This window comes from Silurus meridionalis, chromosome 6 (assembly GCF_014805685.1).
Source record: "Silurus meridionalis isolate SWU-2019-XX chromosome 6, ASM1480568v1, whole genome shotgun sequence".
NCBI lineage: Eukaryota > Metazoa > Chordata > Actinopteri > Siluriformes > Siluridae > Silurus > Silurus meridionalis.
The window spans coordinates 32,193,612-32,216,587 of record NC_060889.1 but is presented as its reverse complement, the minus strand read 5'-3'; the positions used below and the strand labels follow the sequence as shown (position 1 = coordinate 32,216,587).

Here is a 22,976-nt window from a genome sequence, read left to right as displayed (position 1 = left end):
TGTGTGTGTGTGTGTGTGTGTGTGAACAGAATAAGCGTATGAAGAGATAATAAAGACAAGAACTAAGTGTTCTGGATCAACTTAATCTAGGACTAGTCATCGAAGATATCTTCCAACCTCAGATTTAATTACTTTTTAAAAAGTCTCTTAATTTCTGGAGCACACAGCAGCAAAAGGTTGGTGTAGTTTGAAAGCTACTAAAGAGCTCATTATACTAGTTACAACACGTTCATGTAAACTTATAACGTTTAATTCATGTGTGTCATTGAGTTCTGAAATGATCAGTCACACTTCTCTCTGTATATTGTCGGTTTGATTGTCTGATTGGGACCCCCTGGTGTTCAAACACTGCAACTGTATTCGATTTTCACACTAAAACTCACTTTCCTATGATGCATGGTGTAAGAGAATGACTGTTCATAGCTTTATACAATTCATGGACATTTTATATATATATATATATATATATATATATATATATATACACACACACACATTTTATTTTATTTTAACATTTAAAGGCACATGTAAATGGCTGAAATGGTGGTCTTTGATAGATGAGAAATTGAAATTGTGAAACTGATTATGTATATATAATAATGTCCACTTTTCTTGGAAGAAGTTCCACTAGATTTTGGAGTGGGCTTGTGGAGATTTGTGGAGATTCATGCAGTTACAAGGCAGTTAGTAGGAGATCTTCCACTTTAACCCATTGAAATCAGATTTTCATGGAGCTGGCTTTGTGCACAGGGACATGTGATGCTGGAACAGGTTTAGATCTCTAGTTCAAGTGAAGGGAGAATTTCATGCTGCCACATCCAGAGACGTCCAATATAATTGTATGAATCCAAGTTTTTGGTAACAGTTTGGGGACGAATATCATATGGCTGCAAACGTTATATACATATAAATACACACATTGTAATAGTTTTTACCAAGTAGGATTTATAAATTATGTAAATAATGAAAGGACGATAGATAGATAGATAGATAGATAGATAGATAGATAGATAGATAGATAGATAGATATGAAAAAATCACAATTGGAAGAAATCAAAGAACAATTCAGACAACAGAAGTTCCAAAGCTTTAGAAAAAATGTCACACTGTTTTTTTTTTGCACTGACACTGACTCTGCTATTTAAATGAGAACTTACACAGGAATAGTGACCCTGAGAAAACAGAGGATAAGATTATTATTTATATTAAATGTTTATATTAGCCAGAACAGTGTAATCTAAAGGAAATAGGAAAAAGAATAAAGCGCTTTAAATGTGAATATTCCCTGCTGTATTTCCGGAATCTCACCAGCAGAGGACAGTAATGATTATTTTTCAGTTTGTTCACTATTGAAAGGGAAATGCATTCTACACGACTGTCTCCAAGTGACTCCCTCTTTAAAAACCAACTATAAACAACTCTTTTTAAAAAACTTCTGTACAGATCAGTCAGAATAATTTTGTACAATCGATTACTTGTAAAAAAAAATTGGTAAAAATGTAATATTGAGTTTAAAGTTTTCAGTAAAACATTTTAATTATTATTCTCTTTTATTAATTTGTTTTGCAAGATTCTTGAATTTTAAAATCAAATCTTAGAAAATGATATTTTCCATAACACGTATTACTAAATATAGTATTATGAAATTATGGTGAGCTGCATCTTTAGAGTGAATTCTAAACTTTTCTAAAGCTCACGTTGTTTTAATATTTGGCCACTAGGTGGCAGAAAGACGACAGAAGAGATGTTCATCTAAATCACCAGACTCGCAGGAATTTTAAACTGAAATTAACTTAAAAAATGATTCAGTCACTGTGTTTCGTAGCAGTAGTCAGCATAAGAGCTGTTTATTTCTTACCCAGTTCCAATGATTTAAAATGGACATAAAATAAACAGAAACCTATCCAGTTCATGAGGAAAAGCCTTTTCTGTCTTTATTCATTTTGAATCTTATAAGAAGGAGTGTTCAGCATCAGACAGGAAGCTGACCTCTAAAATCTCACAATAGGAACAAAGAAAAAGAAAAAATGGTGTTTTGTTTCGGTTATAAAACAGTTATGATCGTGACAAAATGGTGAATTGGTGAAATATCAGTAAAATGAGACTTATTAGGTGGATTAATGGGATTATGTTATAATTAAGATTAAATGTAGATGTTTACACACAAACACAAACATATTCCACTCTGATTATTTAGACAAATTAATCATCCAGATTTGTTCTAAATTTAGTGCACAGGTGTACAGCAAATATACTTCATACTCAACATATACTCCATTCTGTAATATATATCTAATGACTCATGCATATAAACACACATTATGTACATGCATGAGTTTATTAAGAATATACGTGTAACAGGTTGGAATAAAGAGGTGACAGGTGATGGTTCACCAGGCAGAGCTTTACTTTATCTTTCATTCATTCCTGCTCTGGTCTTTTGTTTCTCTTCCAGAACATCCACCCTTCTCGGGCTCTCTTCCCTTTATTGGCGTCGCCGGACACTGAAACAGAGCACAATGATTAGTCTCATCAGGTGTATATATATATATATATATATATATATATATATATATATATATATATATCGGCCCTTAAGCCTCAACTACTCAGTGTAAGTGTAAATTTCAATTATATACGGACTTCTGATAAATGCATGAATAAAAATGGAAATGACTCCTAGAAAGACTCTCCTTCCAAAACACAATCTCACCAGAAGACCTGAATTAATGTCAGTGTTTAACACAATATTACACATCTAAATCTGTATGTGCTGTAAGAGTCAAAAACAAATTAAACACAGGTAAAGTTTCCATTCATCCAGTTAAAGAAAAACTAGTGAAATGTACAACACATAAAATATATCTTATATTGGAAAATTAAATATAGAGACAGCAAGCAGAAGAGAGCAGGAAGATCATTGAACAGAGAGCGTGTACGGGTGGACAGAGAGGAAAGGCGTGCCGATCCTCTGTGTGTATGTGTGTGTGTGTGTGTGTGTGTGTGTGTGTGTGTGTGTGTGTGTGTGTGTGTGTGTGTGTGTGAGCCCCGGCGTGATCCAAGGGAAGGAAAACCACCAAGCAGACCTTTCTTTTTATTTTCATTCATCGCTTTTGGCTTGTTAATTTCCTTCCTTCAAACTCACACCACAACATAAACACAGTCACGTCCCACACATCTTCACTCAGTGTCCTTTTCTCCCTCCTTTTATCAGCATTGCAGAGAGCACTGATTAGTCTTATCAGCTGCAGGTGTACTCTTACCACTATGGATTAATAAATTGGATGATGCAGGAATATGAAGCAACAGGCTTAATGAAACATTTCACTACATCACATACACAATATTCATGTCACAAAAACATTGTACCCTTGAACCTGAAATGTATTTAATGCTCGAGGAGAAAATGACTGCAACAGGATTTATGTTTAAGTTTACAGCAACTCCAGAGTTAAAACTATTGCTCTTCAGTTCATTCTACAACATTTCTATTTCGTTTAAGTCTGGTGATTGTTTGATGCTTTCCAACATATATTCTTCCTAGAGAACTATTTGAGAGTCTCATTCACAGTAAGTTTTGCAGTATTACATTGTCCTTGTGATGCATCTAACGCTTAACTTCACTGAAGGTATGGTCACATTTTTCCTACAAACATGCCATGTTGTATTGTCTCAGGAAACCCTGCGCTCTGTTAGTGAGGAAGTCCAGGGTCTAATTACAGTCTGTAGTCTGTTAGAGAGGAATCCAGAGTTCAGTTCAGAATCACAGTGCAGGGACAGAACCAGAAAGAAACAATTCTGAGCACAGGGACAACAACACACCAATTCAGATCTGTTTATGGAGAATAAGATATGTGTCAGGGTGTGAGCGAAACAAAAGGCAAAAGCCGGAGTACAGCTCTCTTGGGTTTTAATGGCATGTGTGAGAGAGAGATACACACACACGCGCGCACATGGCAGTCCTTCGGTTGAAAGAGATAGTCCGAGTTGTGCATAGGGAGAAGCGTAACTGACCCGAGATGTACAGGGAGGGGAAGCGCAGCCAGTATGGGATTCTGGAGTCCGAATAAAACAGATGAGAGAAGTCCTGTATGAAAACCGGAACGCGAAAACATCCAGTACGGGAAGTCCAACATAAACAATAACGAACGGGGAGTGAATGAGAGTGGGGGGTTTATGTAGGAGCGGGGTTGAGTGATGATAAATTTCAGGTGTGCATCGTCAAACCTGGAGCTTCAGAGAGAGTGGAGGCATGAGTGATGATGAGCTCCAGGTGTGCGTGGTTAACCTGGAGCTCTAGGGAGAGCGGAGGCATAGAGAGCCACCAAAGGGGACGTGGCAGGTGGATACATCCACCACTCCTGGGGTGGGCTTTCTAATTTTTAAAAGGCTATTAGTAAAAAAAAAAAAAGAAAAGCAATGTATAATATTGTTAGTGTTTTCTGTAAATTATGTACACTAAATACATACAGTGCTGTAAAAGAGTATTCACCCCCTTCCAGCTATTAGTGTTACACAGGTCAGGTCACTCTTAGTGTTGGTCTCAAGCACGAAATAAGTTGGAGGGTTGTGTTAGGAAGGGCATCCAGCGTAAAACATGTGCCATATCAAATATGCGGAACACAAGCGAGCATAAGAAGAAAGAGGATGACAAAACAGAATTGGGATTGACAGAGAGATGAGAAAAGTAGACAGGAGAAAAAGGAGATGTGGCAGCAGGTGAAGAGGGATGAAAAGGCATATGAGGAGCCGTATGAGAAGTTGAACACTAAGGAAGGAGAAAAGGATTTATACTGATTGGCCAGGCAGAGGGACCTAGCTGGGAATGATGTGCTGCAAATGTGTTGACTAGCAAGGAGAGTTTGTTGAGGAGATGGAGGGAGGATTTTGAGCAGCTGATGAACGAGGGAGATGAGAGAGAGAAGGTTGAATGGAGTGGAAATGGTGATGCAGGAAGTGGATAGGATTAGAAAGGAGGAAGTGAGAGCCGTGATTAAGAGAATGAAGAGTGGAAAGTCAGTAAGACCCGATGACATACCAGTAGAAGCATGGAGATGTTTAGGAGAGCTGCAGTGGAGTTTTTATCTAAATGGTTTAACAGGATTTTGAAAGGTGAGAGGATGCCTGAGGAATGAAGAAGGAGTGTGCTGGTACCGATCTTTATATGGAAGATGTGCAGACCTGCAGTAACTACAGGGAAATAAAGTTGATCAGTCACACCATGAAGTTATGGGAAAGACTAGTGGAAGCCACAGTATGGTTTCATGCCAAGGAAGAGCACAACAGACACATTATTTGCTTTGAGAATGTTGATGGAGAATTAAAGAGAAGGTCAGAAGGATTTGCTTAGTGTGTTTGTGGATCTAGAAAAATCATACGACAGGGTGGAGAGAGAGGAACCCAGCCATTATGGATGCACAAGCCAGTGCACTCTTAGTGCCGGTCCCAAGCCCGGGTAAATGGGGAGGGTTGCGTTAGGAAGGGCATCCAGCGTAAAAACATGTGCCAAATCAAATATGCGGGTCACAAATAAGAATTTCATACAGGATCGGTCGAGGCCCGGGTTAAAAAGACCGCCACAGGTATCGTTAGCCGACAGGGTACCAGTGGAAATTGGGCTACTGTTGGCCGAAGGAGGAGAAGGAGAGGAGGAAGACGTCTACAGAGACGGCAGGGAAAGGAGCAGTATAGGAGACTGGAGGTTCGGGTTGGTATGTTAAATGTTGGTACTATGACGGTAAAGGGAGAGAGGTAGCTGATATGATGGAGAGGAGAAAGGTAGATATGCTGTGTGTTCAGGAGACCAAGTGGAAAGGGAGTAAGGCCAGGAACATTGGAGGTGGATTTAAACTGTTTTATCATGGTGTGGATGGAAAGAGAAATGGTGTAGGGGTGATTCTGAAGGAAGAGTACAGTAAGAGTGTAGTGTTGGTGAAGAAAGTTTCTGATAGGGTGATGATCGTGAAGGTGGAAGTTGAAGGGATGATGATAAATGTCATCAGTGCTTATGCTCCACAAGTTGGCTGTGAGATGGAGGAGAAGGAAAGATTTTGGAGTGAATTAGATGAAGTGGTAGATGGTGTACCTAGGAAAGAACGATTGGTGATTGGGGCAGACTTTAATGGGCATGTAGGTGAAGGAACAGAGGTGATGAGGAGGTGATGGGTAGGTATGGTTTTAAGGAGAGGAATGTGGAAGGGCAGATGGTGGTAGATTTTGCTAAAAGGATGGAAATGGCAGTGGTGAACACTTATTTTAAGAAGAAGGAGGATCATAGGGTGGCGTATAAGAGTGGAGGAAGGTGCACACAGGTGGACTATGTGCTATGCAGGAGATGCAACCTGAAGGAGATTGGAGACTGTAAGGTGTTGGCAGGGGACAGTGTAGCTAGACAGCATCGGATGGTGGTCTGTAGGATGGTTTTGGAGGCGAAGAAGAAGAGGAGGAGAGTGAGGACTGAAAGAAGAATAAGATGGTGGAAACTGAAGGAGGAAGAGTGTAGTGTGAGGTTCAGGGAAGAGGTCAGACAGAGGCTCGGTGGTGGTGAAGAGGTGTTGGATGATTGGGCAACTACTGCAGGAGTGATGAGGAGGCAGCTAGAAAAGTACTTGGTGTGACATCTGGAAATAGAAAGCAAGACAAGGAGACGTGGTGGTGGAATGAGGAAGTGCAGGAGAGCATAAGGAGAAAGAGGTTGGCAAAACAGAAGTGGGATAGACAGAGTGATGAGAAAAGTAGGCAGGAGTACAAGGAGATGCGGCAGCAGGTAAAGAGGATGTGGCGAAAGCCAAGGAAAAGGCATATGAGGAGCTGTATGAGAGGTTGGACACTAAGGAAGGAGAAAAGGATTTATACCGATTGGCCAGGCAGAGGGACCGAGCTGGGAAGGATGTACTGCAAGTTAGAGCAGTAAAGGATGGAGAGGAAATGTGTTGACTAGTGAGGAGAGTGTGTTGAGAAGGTGGAGGGAGTATTTTGAGCAGCTGATGAATGAGGAAAATCAGAGAGAGAAGGTTGGATGATGTGGAGTTGGTGAAGCAGGATGTAGATAGGATTAGTAAGGAGGAAGTGAGAGCAGCGATTAAGAGGATGAAGAGTGGAAAGTCGGTTGGACCAGATGACATACCGGTAGAAGCGTGGAGATGTTTAGGAGAGATGGCAGTGGGTTTTGACCAGATTGTTTAACAGGATTTTGGAAGGTGAGAAGATGCCTGAGGAATGGAGAAGAGTGTGCTGGTACCGATCTTTAAGCATAAAGGAGATGTGCAGACCTGCAGTAACTACAGAATTAAGTTGATCAGTCACACCATGAAGTTATGGGAAAGAGTAGTGGAAGCCAGGCTGAGAGAAGAGGTGACCATCTGTGAGCAACAGTATGGTTTCATGCCGAGGAAGAGCACCACAGATGCCTTATTTGCTTTGAGGATGTTGATGGAGAAGTATAGAGAAGGACAGAAGGAATTGCATTGTGTATTTGTGGATTTAGAAAGCGTCGACAGAGTGCCAAGAGAGGAGTTGTGGTATTGTATGAGGAAGTCAGGTGTGTCAGAGAAGTATGTGAGGGTGGTGCAGGACATGTATGAGGACAGTGTGACGGCAGTGAAGTGTGCAGTAGGTACGACAGACTGGTTCAGGGTGAAGGTTGGACTGCATCAAGGATCGGCCCTGAGCCCTTTCCTGTTTGCAGTGGTGATGGACAGGTTGACGGACGAGGTCAGACAGGAGTCTCCTGGACTATGATGTTTGCGGATGATATTGTGATTTGTGGTGAGAGTAGGGAGCAGGTTGAGAAGAGCCTGGAGAGGTGGAGATATGCGCTGGAGAGAAGGGGAATGAAAGTCAGTAGGAGTAAGACAGAGTACATGTGTGTGAATGAGAGGGAGGGAGTGGAGTGATGCAGTTGCAGGAGAAGAGGTGGAAAAGGTGGAGGAGTATTTTGAGCAGCTGATGAATGAGGAAAATCAGAGAGAGAAGGTTGGATGATGTGGAGTTGGTGAAGCAGGATGTAGATAGGATTAGTAAGGAGGAAGTGAGAGCAGCGATTAAGAGGATGAAGAGTGGAAAGTCGGTTGGACCAGATGACATACCGGTAGAAGCGTGGAGATGTTTAGGAGAGATGGCAGTGGGTTTTGACCAGATTGTTTAACAGGATTTTGGAAGGTGAGAAGATGCCTGAGGAATGGAGAAGAAGTGTGCTGGTACCGATCTTTAAGCATAAAGGAGATGTGCAGACCTGCAGTAACTACAGGGGAATTAAGTTGATCAGTCACACCATGAAGTTATGGGAAAGAGTAGTGGAAGCCAGGCTGAGAGAAGAGGTGACCATCTGTGAGCAACAGTATGGTTTCATGCCGAGGAAGGGCACCACAGATGCCTTATTTGCTTTGAGGATGTTGATGGAGAAGTATAGAGAAGGACAGAAGGAATTGCATTGTGTATTTGTGGATTTAGAGAAAGCGTCGACAGAGTGCCAAGAGAGGAGTTGTGGTATTGTATAAGGTGTGTCAGAGAAGTATGTGAGGGTGGTGCAGGACATGTATGAGGACAGTGTGACGGCAGTGAAGTGTGCAGTAGGTACGACAGACTGGTTCAGGGTGAAGGTTGGACTGCATCAAGGATCGGCCCTGAGCCCTTTCCTGTTTGCAGTGGTGATGGACAGGTTGACGGACGAGGTCAGACAGGAGTCTCCCTGGACTATGATGTTTGCGGATGATATTGTGATTTGTGGTGAGAGTAGAGAGCAGGTTGAGAAGAGCCTGGAGAAGTGGAGATATGCGCTGGAGAGAAGGGGAATGAAAGTCAGTAGGAGTAAGACAGAGTACATGTGTGTGAATGAGAGGGAGGGCAGTGGAGTGATGCAGTTGCAGGAGAAGAGGTGGAAAAGGTGGAGGAGTTCAGGTACCTGGGGTCAACAGTGCAAAGTAATGGAGAGTGTGTTAGAAGTGAAGAAAAGAGTGCAGGCAGGGTGGAGTGGGTGGAGAAGAGTGACAGGAGTGATTTGTGATAGTAGGGTATCTGCAGAATGAAAGGAAAGTTTATAGGACTGTGGTGAGACCTGCGATGTTGTATGGATTAGAGACAGTGGCATTGAGTAAAAGACAGGAGGTGGAGCTGGAGGTAGCAGAGCTGAAGATGTTGAGGTTTTCGTTGGGAGTGACGAGGATGGACAAGATTAGAAATGAGTTTATTAGAGGACAGCGCATGTAGGATGTTTTGGTGACAAGGTGAGGAGGCGAGATTGAGATGGTTTGGACATGTGCAGAGGAGGGACATGAATTATATTGGTAGAAGAATGCTGAGGATGGAGCCACCAGGTAGGAGGAAAAGAGGAAGGCCAAGGAGGAGGTTCATGGATGTGGTGAGGAAGACATGCAGGTAGTTGGTGTGAAAGAGGCAGATGTAGAGGACAGGGTGGTATGGAGACGGATGATCCGCTGTGGCGACCCCTAATGGGAGCAGCCGAAGAAGAAGAAGAAGAAGGGTGGAGAGAGGATTTGTGATACTGTATGAGGAAGTCAGGTGTGCCAGAAAAGTATGTGAGGGTGTGACAGCAGTGAAGTGTGCTGTAGGAATGACAGACTGGATCAAGGTAGAGGTGGAACTGCATCAATAATCAGCTCTGAGCAATTTCCTGTTTGCAGTGGTGATGGACAGGATGACAGATGAGGTCAGACAGGAGTCTCCCTGGACTATGATGTTTGTGGATGATATTGTGAAATGTGGTGAGAGTAGTGAGCAGGTGGAGAAGATCCTGGAGAGGTGGAGGTACGTGCTGGAGAGAAGGGGAATGAAAGTCAGTAGGAGTAAGACAGAGTACATGTGTGTGAATAAGAGGGAGAGCAGTGGAGTGGTGGGGTTACAGGAAGAAGAGGTGGAGAAGGTGGAGGAGTTCAGGTACCTAGGGTTAACAGTGCAAAGTAATGGAGAGTGAGGGAGGGATGATTGATAGTTTGGCCATGTGCACAGGGGTATATCAGTAGGAGAGTGCTGAAGATGAAGCCACCAGGAAGAAGGAAAAGAGGAAGACCATGGAGGTCGGTTATGGATGTGGTGAGGAAAGACATGCAGGTAGTTGGTTTGAGAAGCAGATGTAGAGGACAGGGGGGTATGTGGACGGATGATCCGCTGTGGTGTCCCCCAATGGGAGAAGCCAAAAGAAGAAGAAGTCACACTTATATGATATAGATAATCAAGCAAATTTCAATATTACACAAAGACTAAGTAAAATCAAAATAAATGTTTTAAATTATAATATCATTTATCAAGCGAGAAATTTGTCCAATCTGAATGGACATTTTTTGGAGTTAAATATCACTTGCCACACCCAGGCCTGGTTACTGCTAGACCTGTTGAATCATTTCCTCCTCATGTGTCTGTTGATTTTGGTATTGTTGATTTTAAATTGCTGTGATGTTTTGTGATCTGATCTGATTTGTTATTTGATGTAATGTGAAACTCTTTCTGAGCAAATATTCTCTTTCTGAGTCTTCTGTTGTTTCACGATGTCCCTGTTCTTGAGTATGTTTTCATGGCTTTTCCTTGTTAACTCTTCATAATCCTGTGTAACTTTGTAAGATGCTAAAACCTGTGGTTGTTTTGTTAAAAACATTTTGGAGAAAAAAAATACAGAATTAGTGGAGATGTTAGGGTATTTTTGATAGAAGGGTATCCAAAAGTGAAATGGAAATTAGGTAGTGAGACCTGCTCTGCTGTATGTTTTAAAGTTAGTGGCATTGACAGGAAATGATAGGAGGTGGAGCTGGAGATGGCAGAGTTTAAGATGATTTTCATGGGCAGGATTAGAAACTAATTTATTAGAGGGACCCTAGACAAGATTTCTTGGGTTAGATTGAAAGGGTTTGGACATGTGCAGAGGAGGGTATGAAGAATTGGTAGAAGAATGCTGAGGATGTCGGTCAGGAGAAATAGCCAAAGAGGAGGTTTATGGATGTGTGGAGGGAAGACATACAGGTGGTTGATTTCAAAGAAGTAGATGTAGAGGACAGGGGAGCAAGATGGATGATCTGCTGTGGTGATCCCTGATAAAAGCAGCCAAAAGATGTGATTTTATTTGTCTTTATCTGTTGTAATGTGACGTGATGTTATGTTGTGTGGACGGCTTTACTAGAGTTTGTTTTTTTCTGCCATTTTTTAGAGTTCCCTGTGTATGTTGTCAGCCTATTTGAGCATTTCCGGCATTGCTGCTTCCACCCCTGAGGATAGCACCCTTGTGAACCTGCTACGTGGAAATAACATCCATCTTGAAAACACATATAAGGACGCTCTTTCATCATGCAGTGCATTCTGATTTTCATTATGCAGCCGTCTCAATTCAGTATGGATTTCCCTTTTGTCAGGTCACCGCAGAGTGGAAAAGCCAATCAGCTAACTGCGCATCGTTCACCACATTTTCTGCAGAAGTCCGGAAGGTATTCGGCTCATCTACTTCATTGCTGACTCATTCCGGACCCAGGCCATTAACAGCGAATGGGTTCACACAGCACTTTACGACACTTACCTCCAGGGATTCTCCTCTGCCTTCAAGCACAAACTCGTCACTCATGATCCACCCCAGGATCTGGATTCTCTAATCCTGCTCTCTCTCTCCACCGCAAGCAATGGAGATTGGGGGTCATGTGGTGGCGCCCTAAAATATTTTAGTTGCTGGGTCTTTGCCTCTGGGCACATGGCCACGTCCTGCTCAGTAAAAGGCACGGCTCGCTGCTGAAGGAGGGAGCACCCATAAGCCCCTCTTTCCCGCTCCTTCCAAACACACCATCTTGGTCCACTTTCAGGCAGGCCCTGGAGGTACAGAATTGGCTGCCATCATCAACTCGGGGGCCGACACTGAGTTAATTGACCATAAACTTGCCAAGCAGATACAAGTCCCTATGGAACCCTGCTAACCAGAGCCCTGGACAGCAGCCCCTTAGACTGGGCCACTCACTGCACCAAGCCTCTACTCATGTCAGTTTGGGGAACGACATCAGGAGTGGCTTTCCTTCCTGGTCATCTCCTTGCCCCAAGCCCCCATCATGCTCGGGTACCCTTGGCTGCATTAACACGACCCACGTGTGGACTGGATGACAGAGCGTATAATGGATTGGGGTGTGCATTGCTTTGGCCACTGCCTCGCCTTTTCCCCCACCCAAACCACTGCCGGTTGTCACTCCTAAGCTCTTAGATTTAACATTGGTTCCTAAAATCTACCATAACATTGCGCCTTTATTCAGAAAAGCCTTGGTCACCTCTCTGCCTCCCAACTGACACTTCAATTGTACCGAGAGAGGGACGAATGGAACTAATGCCCTGGCTATCTTTTAGGCACTGGTCAATGAGGTCCTCCAAGACATGCTCAACAGCTTTGTGTTTGTCTATCTAGATGACACTTCCGGCAGGTGTCTCAGGTCTGGGAGAAACTCCACAAGTACTGGCTTTACATGAAACCTGAGAAGTGCGAATTCCACTGCCAGGATCCAGGCTATATGGGAGTGGCCAGGCCAACTACAAAGGATTCTGGGCTTCGCCAGTTTTTAACGCTACTTTGTCAAGGGCTTTAGTTCGGTGGCGGGGTTCCTTTGGGGCCCCGAGGCTGAGGAGGCGTTTCACAATCTTAAGTGGTGATTCACTGAGGCAACCACACAGTTGAGGTCGATGCCTCCTACGTAGCGGCATTGCTCTCCCAGGTGTGCCCTGAGGACAGACACCATAGCCGCTCAGAATGCAGTTACTCGGTGAGTGAGAGCAAGCACCTTGCTGTCAAGCTGGCCTTGGAGGAATGGCACCAATTTCCAGGGTTGTGCTTATTTGTGGATGTATTTTTTTGCTCTGTGCTTGGTTGGATATTGAGACTTTTGTATTTTGGGGAGGATATATTTGGAATTTATATTTCCGTTTTCTACCTTTGAATCCATTATTGGTCTAATGTAATGTTTTTTTTTTTCTCACCTGAGTTTTTTTCTAACACTAACAATCCCTGTTGCAGACACCTGGAGCTGCTGCCTTTCACTCATGCAACCTGGGTTCAATACCTGGTTATTATTTCCACCTGCTTCTGCAATTGAATTTAGCTGGTCACCACACAAACGTACTTTTGTACGTCACTCTGGATAAGGGCGTCTGCTAAATGCCGTAAATGTAAATTCAGCAGTAAACAACTCTTTTTTGATACCTTTTGTAGGTCTCAGCTTTTCCCAACATGTAATCATTAACCACCTCTTCTTTGTTCTTGCCCTGATAAAATCCTCATGTTGTTCTATTTCCTGTTTCTTTGCTCCAGCCTCAATTCTAAATTTATTAGTGCTGTTAGTTTGATCGAACATGTTCTGAATCCTCACAGCCTTTGCATACTTTTCTGGTTTGGCAAGAATCTGTAACAACAAAAGTATAACAATTAGCCAGCATACACTGATCAGTATAACATTATGACCATCTGCCTAATATTGTGTTGGTCCCTTTGCTGCTACAACAGTTTTGACACATTGAACAGTAACAAGTTGAACGTCTTCAGCAGTTTGAGCTACAGGAGCTTGTCTTTTGGATCGGACCACACAGACCAGCCTTTGTTCCCCACATGCATCAATGATCCTCGGCCACCCACGACCCTGTCGCTGGTTCAACACTGTTCCTTCTTTGGAGCTGCAGTTTTGGAGATGCTTTGACCCAGTTGTCTAGATTTCACAATTTGTCAAAATGCACTCAAATCCTTACGCTCGCCCATTTTTCCTGCATGTCAACCTCAAGGACAAAATGTTCACTTATTGCCTAATAAATGAATCCACCGACTAACAGGTGCCATGATGAAGATTTAATCAGTGATCTTCACTTCACCGCTCAGAATATTATAATGTCAGAATGTTATAATATCATACAGTAATGTTATACTGTTACCTGATTGGTGTATATACATTTAGAAACTGTTCAGACTCCCTTTCAATGTTTTGTTGCAGCCTGATAATACAATTGTTCAAACTGATTTTTTTCTCATTAATTTACACTCAGTTCCTCAAAATTATAACGTGAAAACAAAATTCAAGAACTGTCTGTAAAAAAAAAATTGTCATGTACCTAAGTATTCAGACACTATAATTTACTCCTTTCCCAGCAATTCCAGCCTCATGTCTTTTTGGGTTTGATGCAACAAACTTTTCACTCCTTGATTGGGTATTTTCTGCCATTCTTTATGGCAAATCCTCTCAAGCTGGGAAGGGGTTGGATTCTGGAACATCGGTGAAAGCCATTTTTAGGTCTCTTTAGAGATGCTTAATAGGGTTCAAGTCAGGACTCTGGCTGGGCCACTTTTGGACATTCAAAGAGTTGTTCCACTCCTGTGTTGTCTTAGCCACGTGTTTAGTGTTGTTATAATGTAGGAATCTGGGGAGGTCGAAGTTTAATGGTTAAGGCATTGGACTTTGGATCTGAAGGTCATGAGTTCAAATCCCAGTCACACCAACCTGCCACTCATGGCCCCTGAGCAAGGCCCTTAACCCAATACCTGCTCAGTTGTATAAATGAGATAAAAATGTAAGTCCCTCTGGACATCTGACAAATGCTATAAATGTAAATGTAAATGAACCTTTGGCCCAGGCTGAGGTGTTGAGTGCTGTGAAACAGTTTTTTCATCATGATGTCTCGGTTAAGATCAATAAAAATGATCAGGAGATCAATAGAAATTATCATATTTCTGATGGGTTTTTTTTTTCAAATGTTCAGTATTTCTAGAATTGTGTTCACACAATTATTGTAGATTGTAGTACCAGACTGCAACAGTAAGGTGTCTAAATACATCAATTAAATAATTGAATTCACTGTACATTTTATAAATATATAAATATAAATGTATTTATATTTATATATGTATATGTTTATTAGGGACGTCAAACTTAATGTCTTAATAATGCGTTAAAGCAAATTAATTTGAACTGCACTAATTTTATTAAAAAAAAGTTATTGCAGCGCACATTTGTTTCACCATTTTTATTAAAAATTTAAACCTTCAACATACACATTTATTCACAGTCATTTCTTTACTCTGATGTAAAAAAACAAAACAATTTTGGTAAGAATTTCAGGACAGATAAAAGTGTGCGATTAATTTGCAATTAATCAAGAGTTAACTTAGTTAGACGATTAAATATTTTAAATGCTTGACAGCCTGAAAATAAATAAATAATTTATATATATATATATATATATATATATATATATATATATATATATATATATATATATAATATATATATATTTATTTATTTATTTATATATATGTGTGTGTGTGTGTGTGTGTGTGTGTGTGTGTGTGTGTGTGTGTGTGTGCGTGTGTAAACCAATCTGTAAATACCTTGTACAACCCCGCTTTTAAAAACCTGAACTTTCCATTTAATAGGACTATGATGTTAGTATAATAATGTTTATAAGGTGATCAGTTGTTGTATTGTTTGAAAATGTTCTTTATTATTTTTGCCACTAAAAAGCACATCATATTTTAATAGATGTTTTACAATTATTGTGTGGATATGTTTTATTTTCAATTATTGCATTTTATTTTGAGTCATTTAAAATGTAATATACATTTTTACTCTGAGTAAAAAATATGAGCCACATTTTACTTTTACTTGAACAGATTTTAGTTCCATGTTACCTGTTCAGAAGTCAAATTCCATGAAGGTAATAGCACTTTTACTTAAGTGGAATCTTTAAGAACTTGTTCCACCTGGGAGATTCTGGGAGTTGAGTTTTTTTTTTACTTCAATTTTTATGTTTGTTAAATCTTACTCTATTAATGATATTCTTTTATTAATTATATTTTCTGTCTATTATAAATCTTATTTTTTATTGTTTGAATTTTCATGTTTTACATGCATTATAATATATAACATTTAGGTTTATGTAATACCTACCTCTTCACTGACTTTCTTACGAAGTTCTACAGCTTTTTGTTTAATTTCATCATTTGAGTGATTAGTTGTGGCTTGAATGACAGCATGAAAAAGACAGTTCTGGTTTGAGGAGTTCACTGTTTCCCGAGAACCATCAGGGTGTATAATATCAAAGTGGCCACTCTGTGCAGTGTCTTTACCATCTGACTTCCTGAAAATGTAACTTATTCCAAAATAAAAAATTTCCACTGCATTTCAGTTCTGCCACAAAAAGACCAGCTGACATCGTCAGTGATTCTCTCATTAACACAGGTAAAAGTGTTGATGAGGGCAAGGCTGAAGATCACTCTGTTATGCTGATTGAATTAGAGTTACAGACTGGAAGCTTTAAAAGAAGGGTGGTGCTTAAAATCATTGTTTTTCCTCTGTTAACCAGGTTACTTGCAAGGAAACATGGGCAGTCATCATTGCTTTGTACACAAAGGGATGCACAGGTTAAAATATTGCTGCTAGTAAGATTGCACATTGTGGAGAGTGTATGAATTCAGAAAAAAGGAACACCATGACAGGACAGGTTTGAAGGCAATAAAGCCACTTTTATTGATAGTTTTTATCTCTGGTGCTCAGTGCTTCAGCCACACGTCTCCGAACACCCACACACATCCTTGTGCTCCTCCTTAAATGCCCCCTCCGATCACTAAAAGAGAGAGAACACTCATTATTCATTATTTGCTTCAGGAGAGGCATTCCTGTGTCTACCTGCTCCCGGCCTCGCCCTCCATTCACAAACCGCCGCTCGGCCACACCCCCGCTGCCCCACACATGAATCAACCATTAATGCCATCAACAAGAACTTCAAGGAAAGAGGTTAAATTGCTGTCAAGATCGGGGCTTCCACCAGTGCAGAGCTTTGCTCTGGCAGCAGGCAGGTGTGCAGACTTTTGGAGGATAGCCTCGTGTCGAGAATGGCACAAAAGAAAAACAAGAAAAACATCAGGGACAGACTAATGTTCTGCAAAAGGTACAGGAATTTAACTGCTGTTGACTGGGGTAAAGTCATTTCCTCTGATGATTCCTTTTTCTGATTGATTGGGAGAATCTGGAAAAAGCTGGTCCGTAGAATTAAAGTTTGTGCGTTGCTTCTCAGACAAGGGAGTGAAATTATTTAAAATTTTGCCTAAAAACACAGCCATTAATAAATAATGGTACAGAAACATCCGCCAAGAGCAACTTCTCGCAACCATACAAGAACAGTCCAATGAACCATGCCTTTTCCAGCATGATGGAGCACCTTGGCATAAGGCTAAAGTGATAACTAAGTGGCTCAGGAAACAAAACATTTAAATTTTGGTCCATGGCCAGAAAACTCCCCAGAACTTAATCCCATTAAGAACTTGGTAAATCCTCAAGAGGCGGGTGGACAAATAATAACCCACAAATTCGGATAAACTCCAAGCGTAATTATACCCGGTTGACAGTAAAGTTGATTGACAGTAAAGCTCGAACCCTCACAACCAGACTGTGTAACAGTTTCTTCCCTAAAGCCATCAGGATCCTCACATACACACACTAAACTGTATGTTACTGACCTGTTACTATGTTACTGAAGCACACTTAATACTCATTTCAGTTCATACACATCCATGTCTACAGCACCATCCATTTGATATAACTGTATATAACTGTTTACATGCTTTTTTTGCACACCTCTCAATTGCTGCGGTTGTGTGTTTTGCAATGTTGTGTTGTGTTTATATTTACAAGCAAACTCTTGTTTACAATTTTTTAACACTGTCTTAGTTTGCCTGCACTGTCCTTGTCTTGCAATGTTTGCACACGATGCACTTTGTGTAGAGGACAACTTACTTTAGTCCTTAGCTCTATGTTGTGTATATAGCTCTGCTCCACCTGCTTCAACCTCCCTTACTGCTGAAGACGTTGCCTCCTTCTATGATAAGAAGATTGAGAAAATCTGCCAGACCTTCACTTCCTCCCCAACAATGCCTACACTACACAGCTAGGAATCCCCTACTCCTTCATTGTCAAGTTTCTCTATCTTTACTCATCCTCATCTACCTTTTAGCAGCATTCGACACAGTTAACCATAAGACTTTCTTGCTCCATAGAGCAGCTTGGGAATGGTTTGCTTCCTACCTGGAAGGTTGCTTATACCACTCTTGGTGAAGTCATATCCTCACATCCTGCTATGCTGATGACACTCAACTCATAATTTCCTTTCCTCCTCAGATACCACAGCTTCTGCTCAGATCTCGTCATGCCTGGCAGACGTATCTTCATGGATGAGTGCTCATTAACTAAAACTCAACCCCAGCAAAAAAGAACTGCTGGTCATCCCAGGTGATTCATCTCCAAGTCAGCATCTCTGAATAACTCTTCATAACTCTCTGCTCTCTCCTTCAGCCACTGCTCACAACCTTGGGGTAACTATGGACAATCAACTGTCAGTTGATGGTTCAACTGACGCTCCCTTCTCTACGAAATCAGAAGGATGCCCAGATGCTTGCTCAGTCTCTTGTCTTTCGAGCTTTCTGCTGGCAGGTCTTCCTCTGAACGTTATTCGTCCACTGCAAATTATACAAAATGCAGCTGCATGACTTGAGTTCAATCTGCTCAAGTTCTTCCACACCACCCCATTGTGCTCCTCCACTGGCTTCCAGTAGCTGCACGTATCAATTTTAAAACACTGATGATGCCTACAAGGCCAAAAATGAATCAGCGCCTTCTTACCTTAGAGACCTCATCACACACCTCACACTGCACCACGCTGTCTGAGATCCTCCAGCACTGCTCCACTGGTACCACCTTCTCTCAGAATGAGAGATAAGTATACTTTAAGGCTCTTCCTGTTCTGGCACCGAGGTGGTGGAATGAACTTCCCATAGATGTCCAAACAGTCCAAACACATAGAGTCCCTTGCTATCTTAAAGTGACAGGTTAAGACCTTCTCCTTCCTGAAACACTTCAACTAACACTTCCAGGTTTGCTTTGTTAAAAATATAATCCTCTTAACAGAGATGTAGGGTGATTTATCTTAAATTGTTATCCAGTGTACCAGTGTAGATTTTTTCATTGATACTCAAAGCACTTTTGTACATCATTTTGGACACATCGTCTACTAAATACCATAGATCTAAATGTTGTGTTCTGTTATGTAGCTCTATGTTGTGTGATGTTGCTTTATGTAGCACCAGGGTCCTGGAGAAACATTGTATTATTTCAATGTGTACTGAGTCATCTTTATATGGTTGAAATGACAATTAAAAGCTTTGTGAATTGACGACTTCTTGACTTGAAGCAGCAGACTTTGCAAAAAAAATATAAAATTCTGTGTCATTCTCAGACATTCTGGCCATGGCTGTATGGTGCAGATTGTGTAGTGTTTACCAAACATATTTTATCAAATATTTTAGAAACAAAAACACATACCATAATTTGGGCATGTTGACTTTTTCTCTTCGTATTGTATATTGCAGTCCAGATGTATTTTGCGGTGGTCTTCACTCTCTCGAATTGTAAAATTTGCATCATCCTTTTTCTTAAAATTGTACCACAAATGTGGATCACTGAAACAGTCTGAACACTCTCCATACTTCACCTTGATGAAGAGTGTGTTTGGACGCTGACAGATAAAAGTAGGTGGAATGTCAGGTGGATAAGGATGTTTATATGTCTGCTTTTCATTTGGTTCCATTGTGAACTAAAAATACACAGACTCAGATCTATAAATTTAAGTCTGCTATATTCACACACATGTATAATAATAAAAATCTCATGTTTCCACATACAGTAGCCATTTGGAATTTCTTGGTCATATTCAACCCCAATTCAAAAAAAGTTGGGACACCATGTAAAATGTGAATAAAAACAGAATGCAATGATTTGCAAATTTCAATAAACCTATATTTTATTCACAGTCAAACAAAGAAATCATATGAAATGTTTAAACTGAGAAAATTTTCAACTTTTCAGAAAATAAATTCATTTTGAATTTGCTAGCAGCAACACGTCTCAAAAAGTTGGGTCGGTCAACAAAGGAATGGAAGATTAAGTGACACTAACAAGGAAAAGCTGGAAGAACATTTCACAATTAATGATGTTAATTGATAGCAGTTGTTGAGAAATGTACTTTATGCCAGCACAGTTTCAGCAGCATTATCAAGCAGCATTATTCTAACAATACTCAGATTAACAGGATTTAGCACTAACCTGGTAATAGTTACATTATTATTCATATTAGACATTTATATGTAGAATTCTACATATAATAAATATTACAATAATGTAGAATTATGTACATATAATAGTTTAGAAACTCTAAGTTAAGAATTAATGCACTTTATTAAAATGATTATAAAACAATACTGATATTTTTAGTGTCAGATGAACAGGTCAGCAGGGGAAGTGGATACGAGGAAACTCAGTCAATGACACAGTTACGATTGAGGCGAGCATGAAAAGAAATGCGTAGTGAAAAGTTAAACAGAGTAGAACTTATTCAGCATTATAAAAGACATAACCAAAAGAAATAAATGCAATTAGCATGCTAACATATATAGCATTCATTCTGAGCAAGAAATATAGGCAAAGGACATAAAAATATTATTAAGTTATTTAGAAGAAACTTCCTCTACTTTAGAGTACTTCAGACTAAAGAGTAAAGGGACCATCTGGCTTGTTATCAGCACTCAGTTCAAAAGCCTGCATCTCTGATGTATGGGAGAGCATTAGTGGATTGTGCAAAGGCTCCATCAATGCTGAAAGATATATCCAGGTTTTATATATATCCAGCAGCATGCAGTATGCTCCCATCCAGACAAACGACTTTTTGTTTTAGGGAAGGCCTTGTTTATTTCAGCAGGACAATGGTAAACCGCATACTACATCTATGACTGCAGCATGGCTTTGTAGTAGAACAGTCCAGGTGCTGAACTGCAAAACATTTTTTTATACGTGCTGCAGCCATCAATTTCAAAAGGACCTTTTTTTCTTAGGAAAATTTTACATTTCCTAAGTTTAAACATTTATATGTTTTCAATCCTCTGTTGTGAATAAAATATGAGGTTATGAGATTTTGCATTGAATTTTGCTTTTAATTTACATTTTACACAGTGTCCCAACTTTTCTGAAAATTGTGTTGAATCATATTTTATGTAAAAGGATTATCTGTTTGCATTACCTGGATGAAGTGATGAGGGACAAAGATCCCCCCAATGCAAACGGTCCATTTGTATCGAGTTTTATTTTGAACTGTTTGGACTCCAACAGATGGACCTCCTCCCATACTGGTTCTGAAATAAAAATGTAGCAAGAAATAACATTACTGTGTGTTACAGTAAAATACTGACTGTGTGATGTGATGAACATCACACTCTAGATGAATAAGTTCCCCTTAAAACCAAAATGATCAGGAAGAAAAAGATTAGCACAGTGGTATAATGATCATACACGCACCTTAAAAAACACCACTTAGAAATTAAAACGTAAATGGCGTCAAACAAAATTAACAGTATTTTAAATAAGCATGGAAGGAGAATCTAGAAAATCTCTTATTGCTGCTGATCAGCATATTTCTCCACCCTCATAGAAAATAAGCATAATCCTAGATTTTTATTCTGTACTGCAGCAAAATCAACAAGAAAATAAAAGCACTGCACTCACATGCACACCATCAATAGGTAGTAATGATTTCATTAACTTTTTTAATAATAAAGTTAAAAACAGGCCACTTTACCCTGTCAACTGTCCAACTACAGGCCAATATCAAACCTCCCCTTTATCTCCAAGATTCTAGAAAAGGTTGTAGCACAGCAGTTCTGCTCACATCTACTGAGGAATAAAATTTATAAATTGTATCAGTCAGGATTTAGGCCTCATAGTAGCATAGAGACGGCGCTGGTCAAAATCGTAAATGACCTGTTACTGATCAGGGTTTTGTCTCTTCACTTGTTTAGCTCGTCGCAGTGTCTCGTTCCCTCAGGGAACTAGAGTTACACATACATACCTTACAGGAACTCAAGCTACATCACAACGCTTTGGGAACGAGAGTCCAATACCGCCAGACTGACTAGTCCCTAACTAGTGTGTATTGGCACAGCTATGTCGAAGGACAGAGGTGCCAGGGGTGGCACAGAGGTCAGTGGGGTGGACCAACCCGCAGTGTCACAGAGGTCTTGGAGCGACACTTCAGAGGACTAAGCCTTAGAGGCTGCCACACTCCGGGAAAAGATCGGGGAGACCAGAGGACTCCTAGGAAGACATGATAGATGTATGCTTGTTAGCAGGAAGGCCTTTCTATGGAGGGCTGTAGCAGATGAACAGTTGTCCCGACTTCCTCCAAGGACTCGTCCATAGAATGCCTGGAGCCTAACAGGTTGTGGGGACGACCAAGGGCACCTTGGGAACAGAACCTGCTTTAGGATGCAGGAAAGCACTGGCCATGCCTGGAGTAAACTCAAGAACAGAGGGAGCCACAGAGAAGGCCTGTAAATCACCTACTTTCCTCAGAGAGCAGACAGCCAAACAAAAGCACAGTCTTGACTTTGAGGTGCCTCCATAAAGCTTTGGCCAGGGGCTTGAAGGGGGGTCAGATAGAGCCTCCAACACAACGGCCAGGTCTCACCCAGGCACCCTACGTTGCACTGAAGGCCTCAGCCTCCAGGAGCCACAGAGGAAACACGTCAGGAGCGAGTTTCTGCCCAGTGATTGCCCTGCCACAGCGTCATAATACGCCAAAATGGCAGATGCATAAACTTTAAGGGTGGACGGGGCCAACCCTTTTGCGAACTGTTCCTGCAGGAACTCCAGCACTGAACCAACTGGGCGGTGGACTGTGTCAAAATGGTACTGAGCGCACCACACAGTGAACAGACGCCATCTTGCGGCTGTAGCGTCTGGCACAGGTCATTTAGACTTCATGTCCCAGGCATTCCTTTTAACCTATGACATCTACATCTCAACCAAAAGGTGAAACCTTTAGTGGGGTGGTGTATAAGTAAAGTGTCACACTCCCCCTCCGAAGACTCTAAACAGGACCGAACCCTGAACTCTTGTTTAGTTTACCGGGACCTATAAAACAAT

The 22,976-nt window shown here is 41.0% G+C and overlaps 1 protein-coding gene across 1 annotated transcript in view; it reads right to left on the bottom strand.

The window, feature by feature from the left end:
- Positions 1-1,827: 1,827 nt before the first annotated feature.
- The window catches only part of LOC124387798, a 146,300-nt gene continuing 125,151 nt past the window's right edge, over positions 1,828-22,976 (bottom strand). Inside the window, exon 11 of the mRNA XM_046852386.1 lies at positions 1,828-2,504. The gene's annotated coding sequence lies outside the window, so the exon portion shown is untranslated. The remainder of the gene's footprint in view (positions 2,505-22,976) is intronic.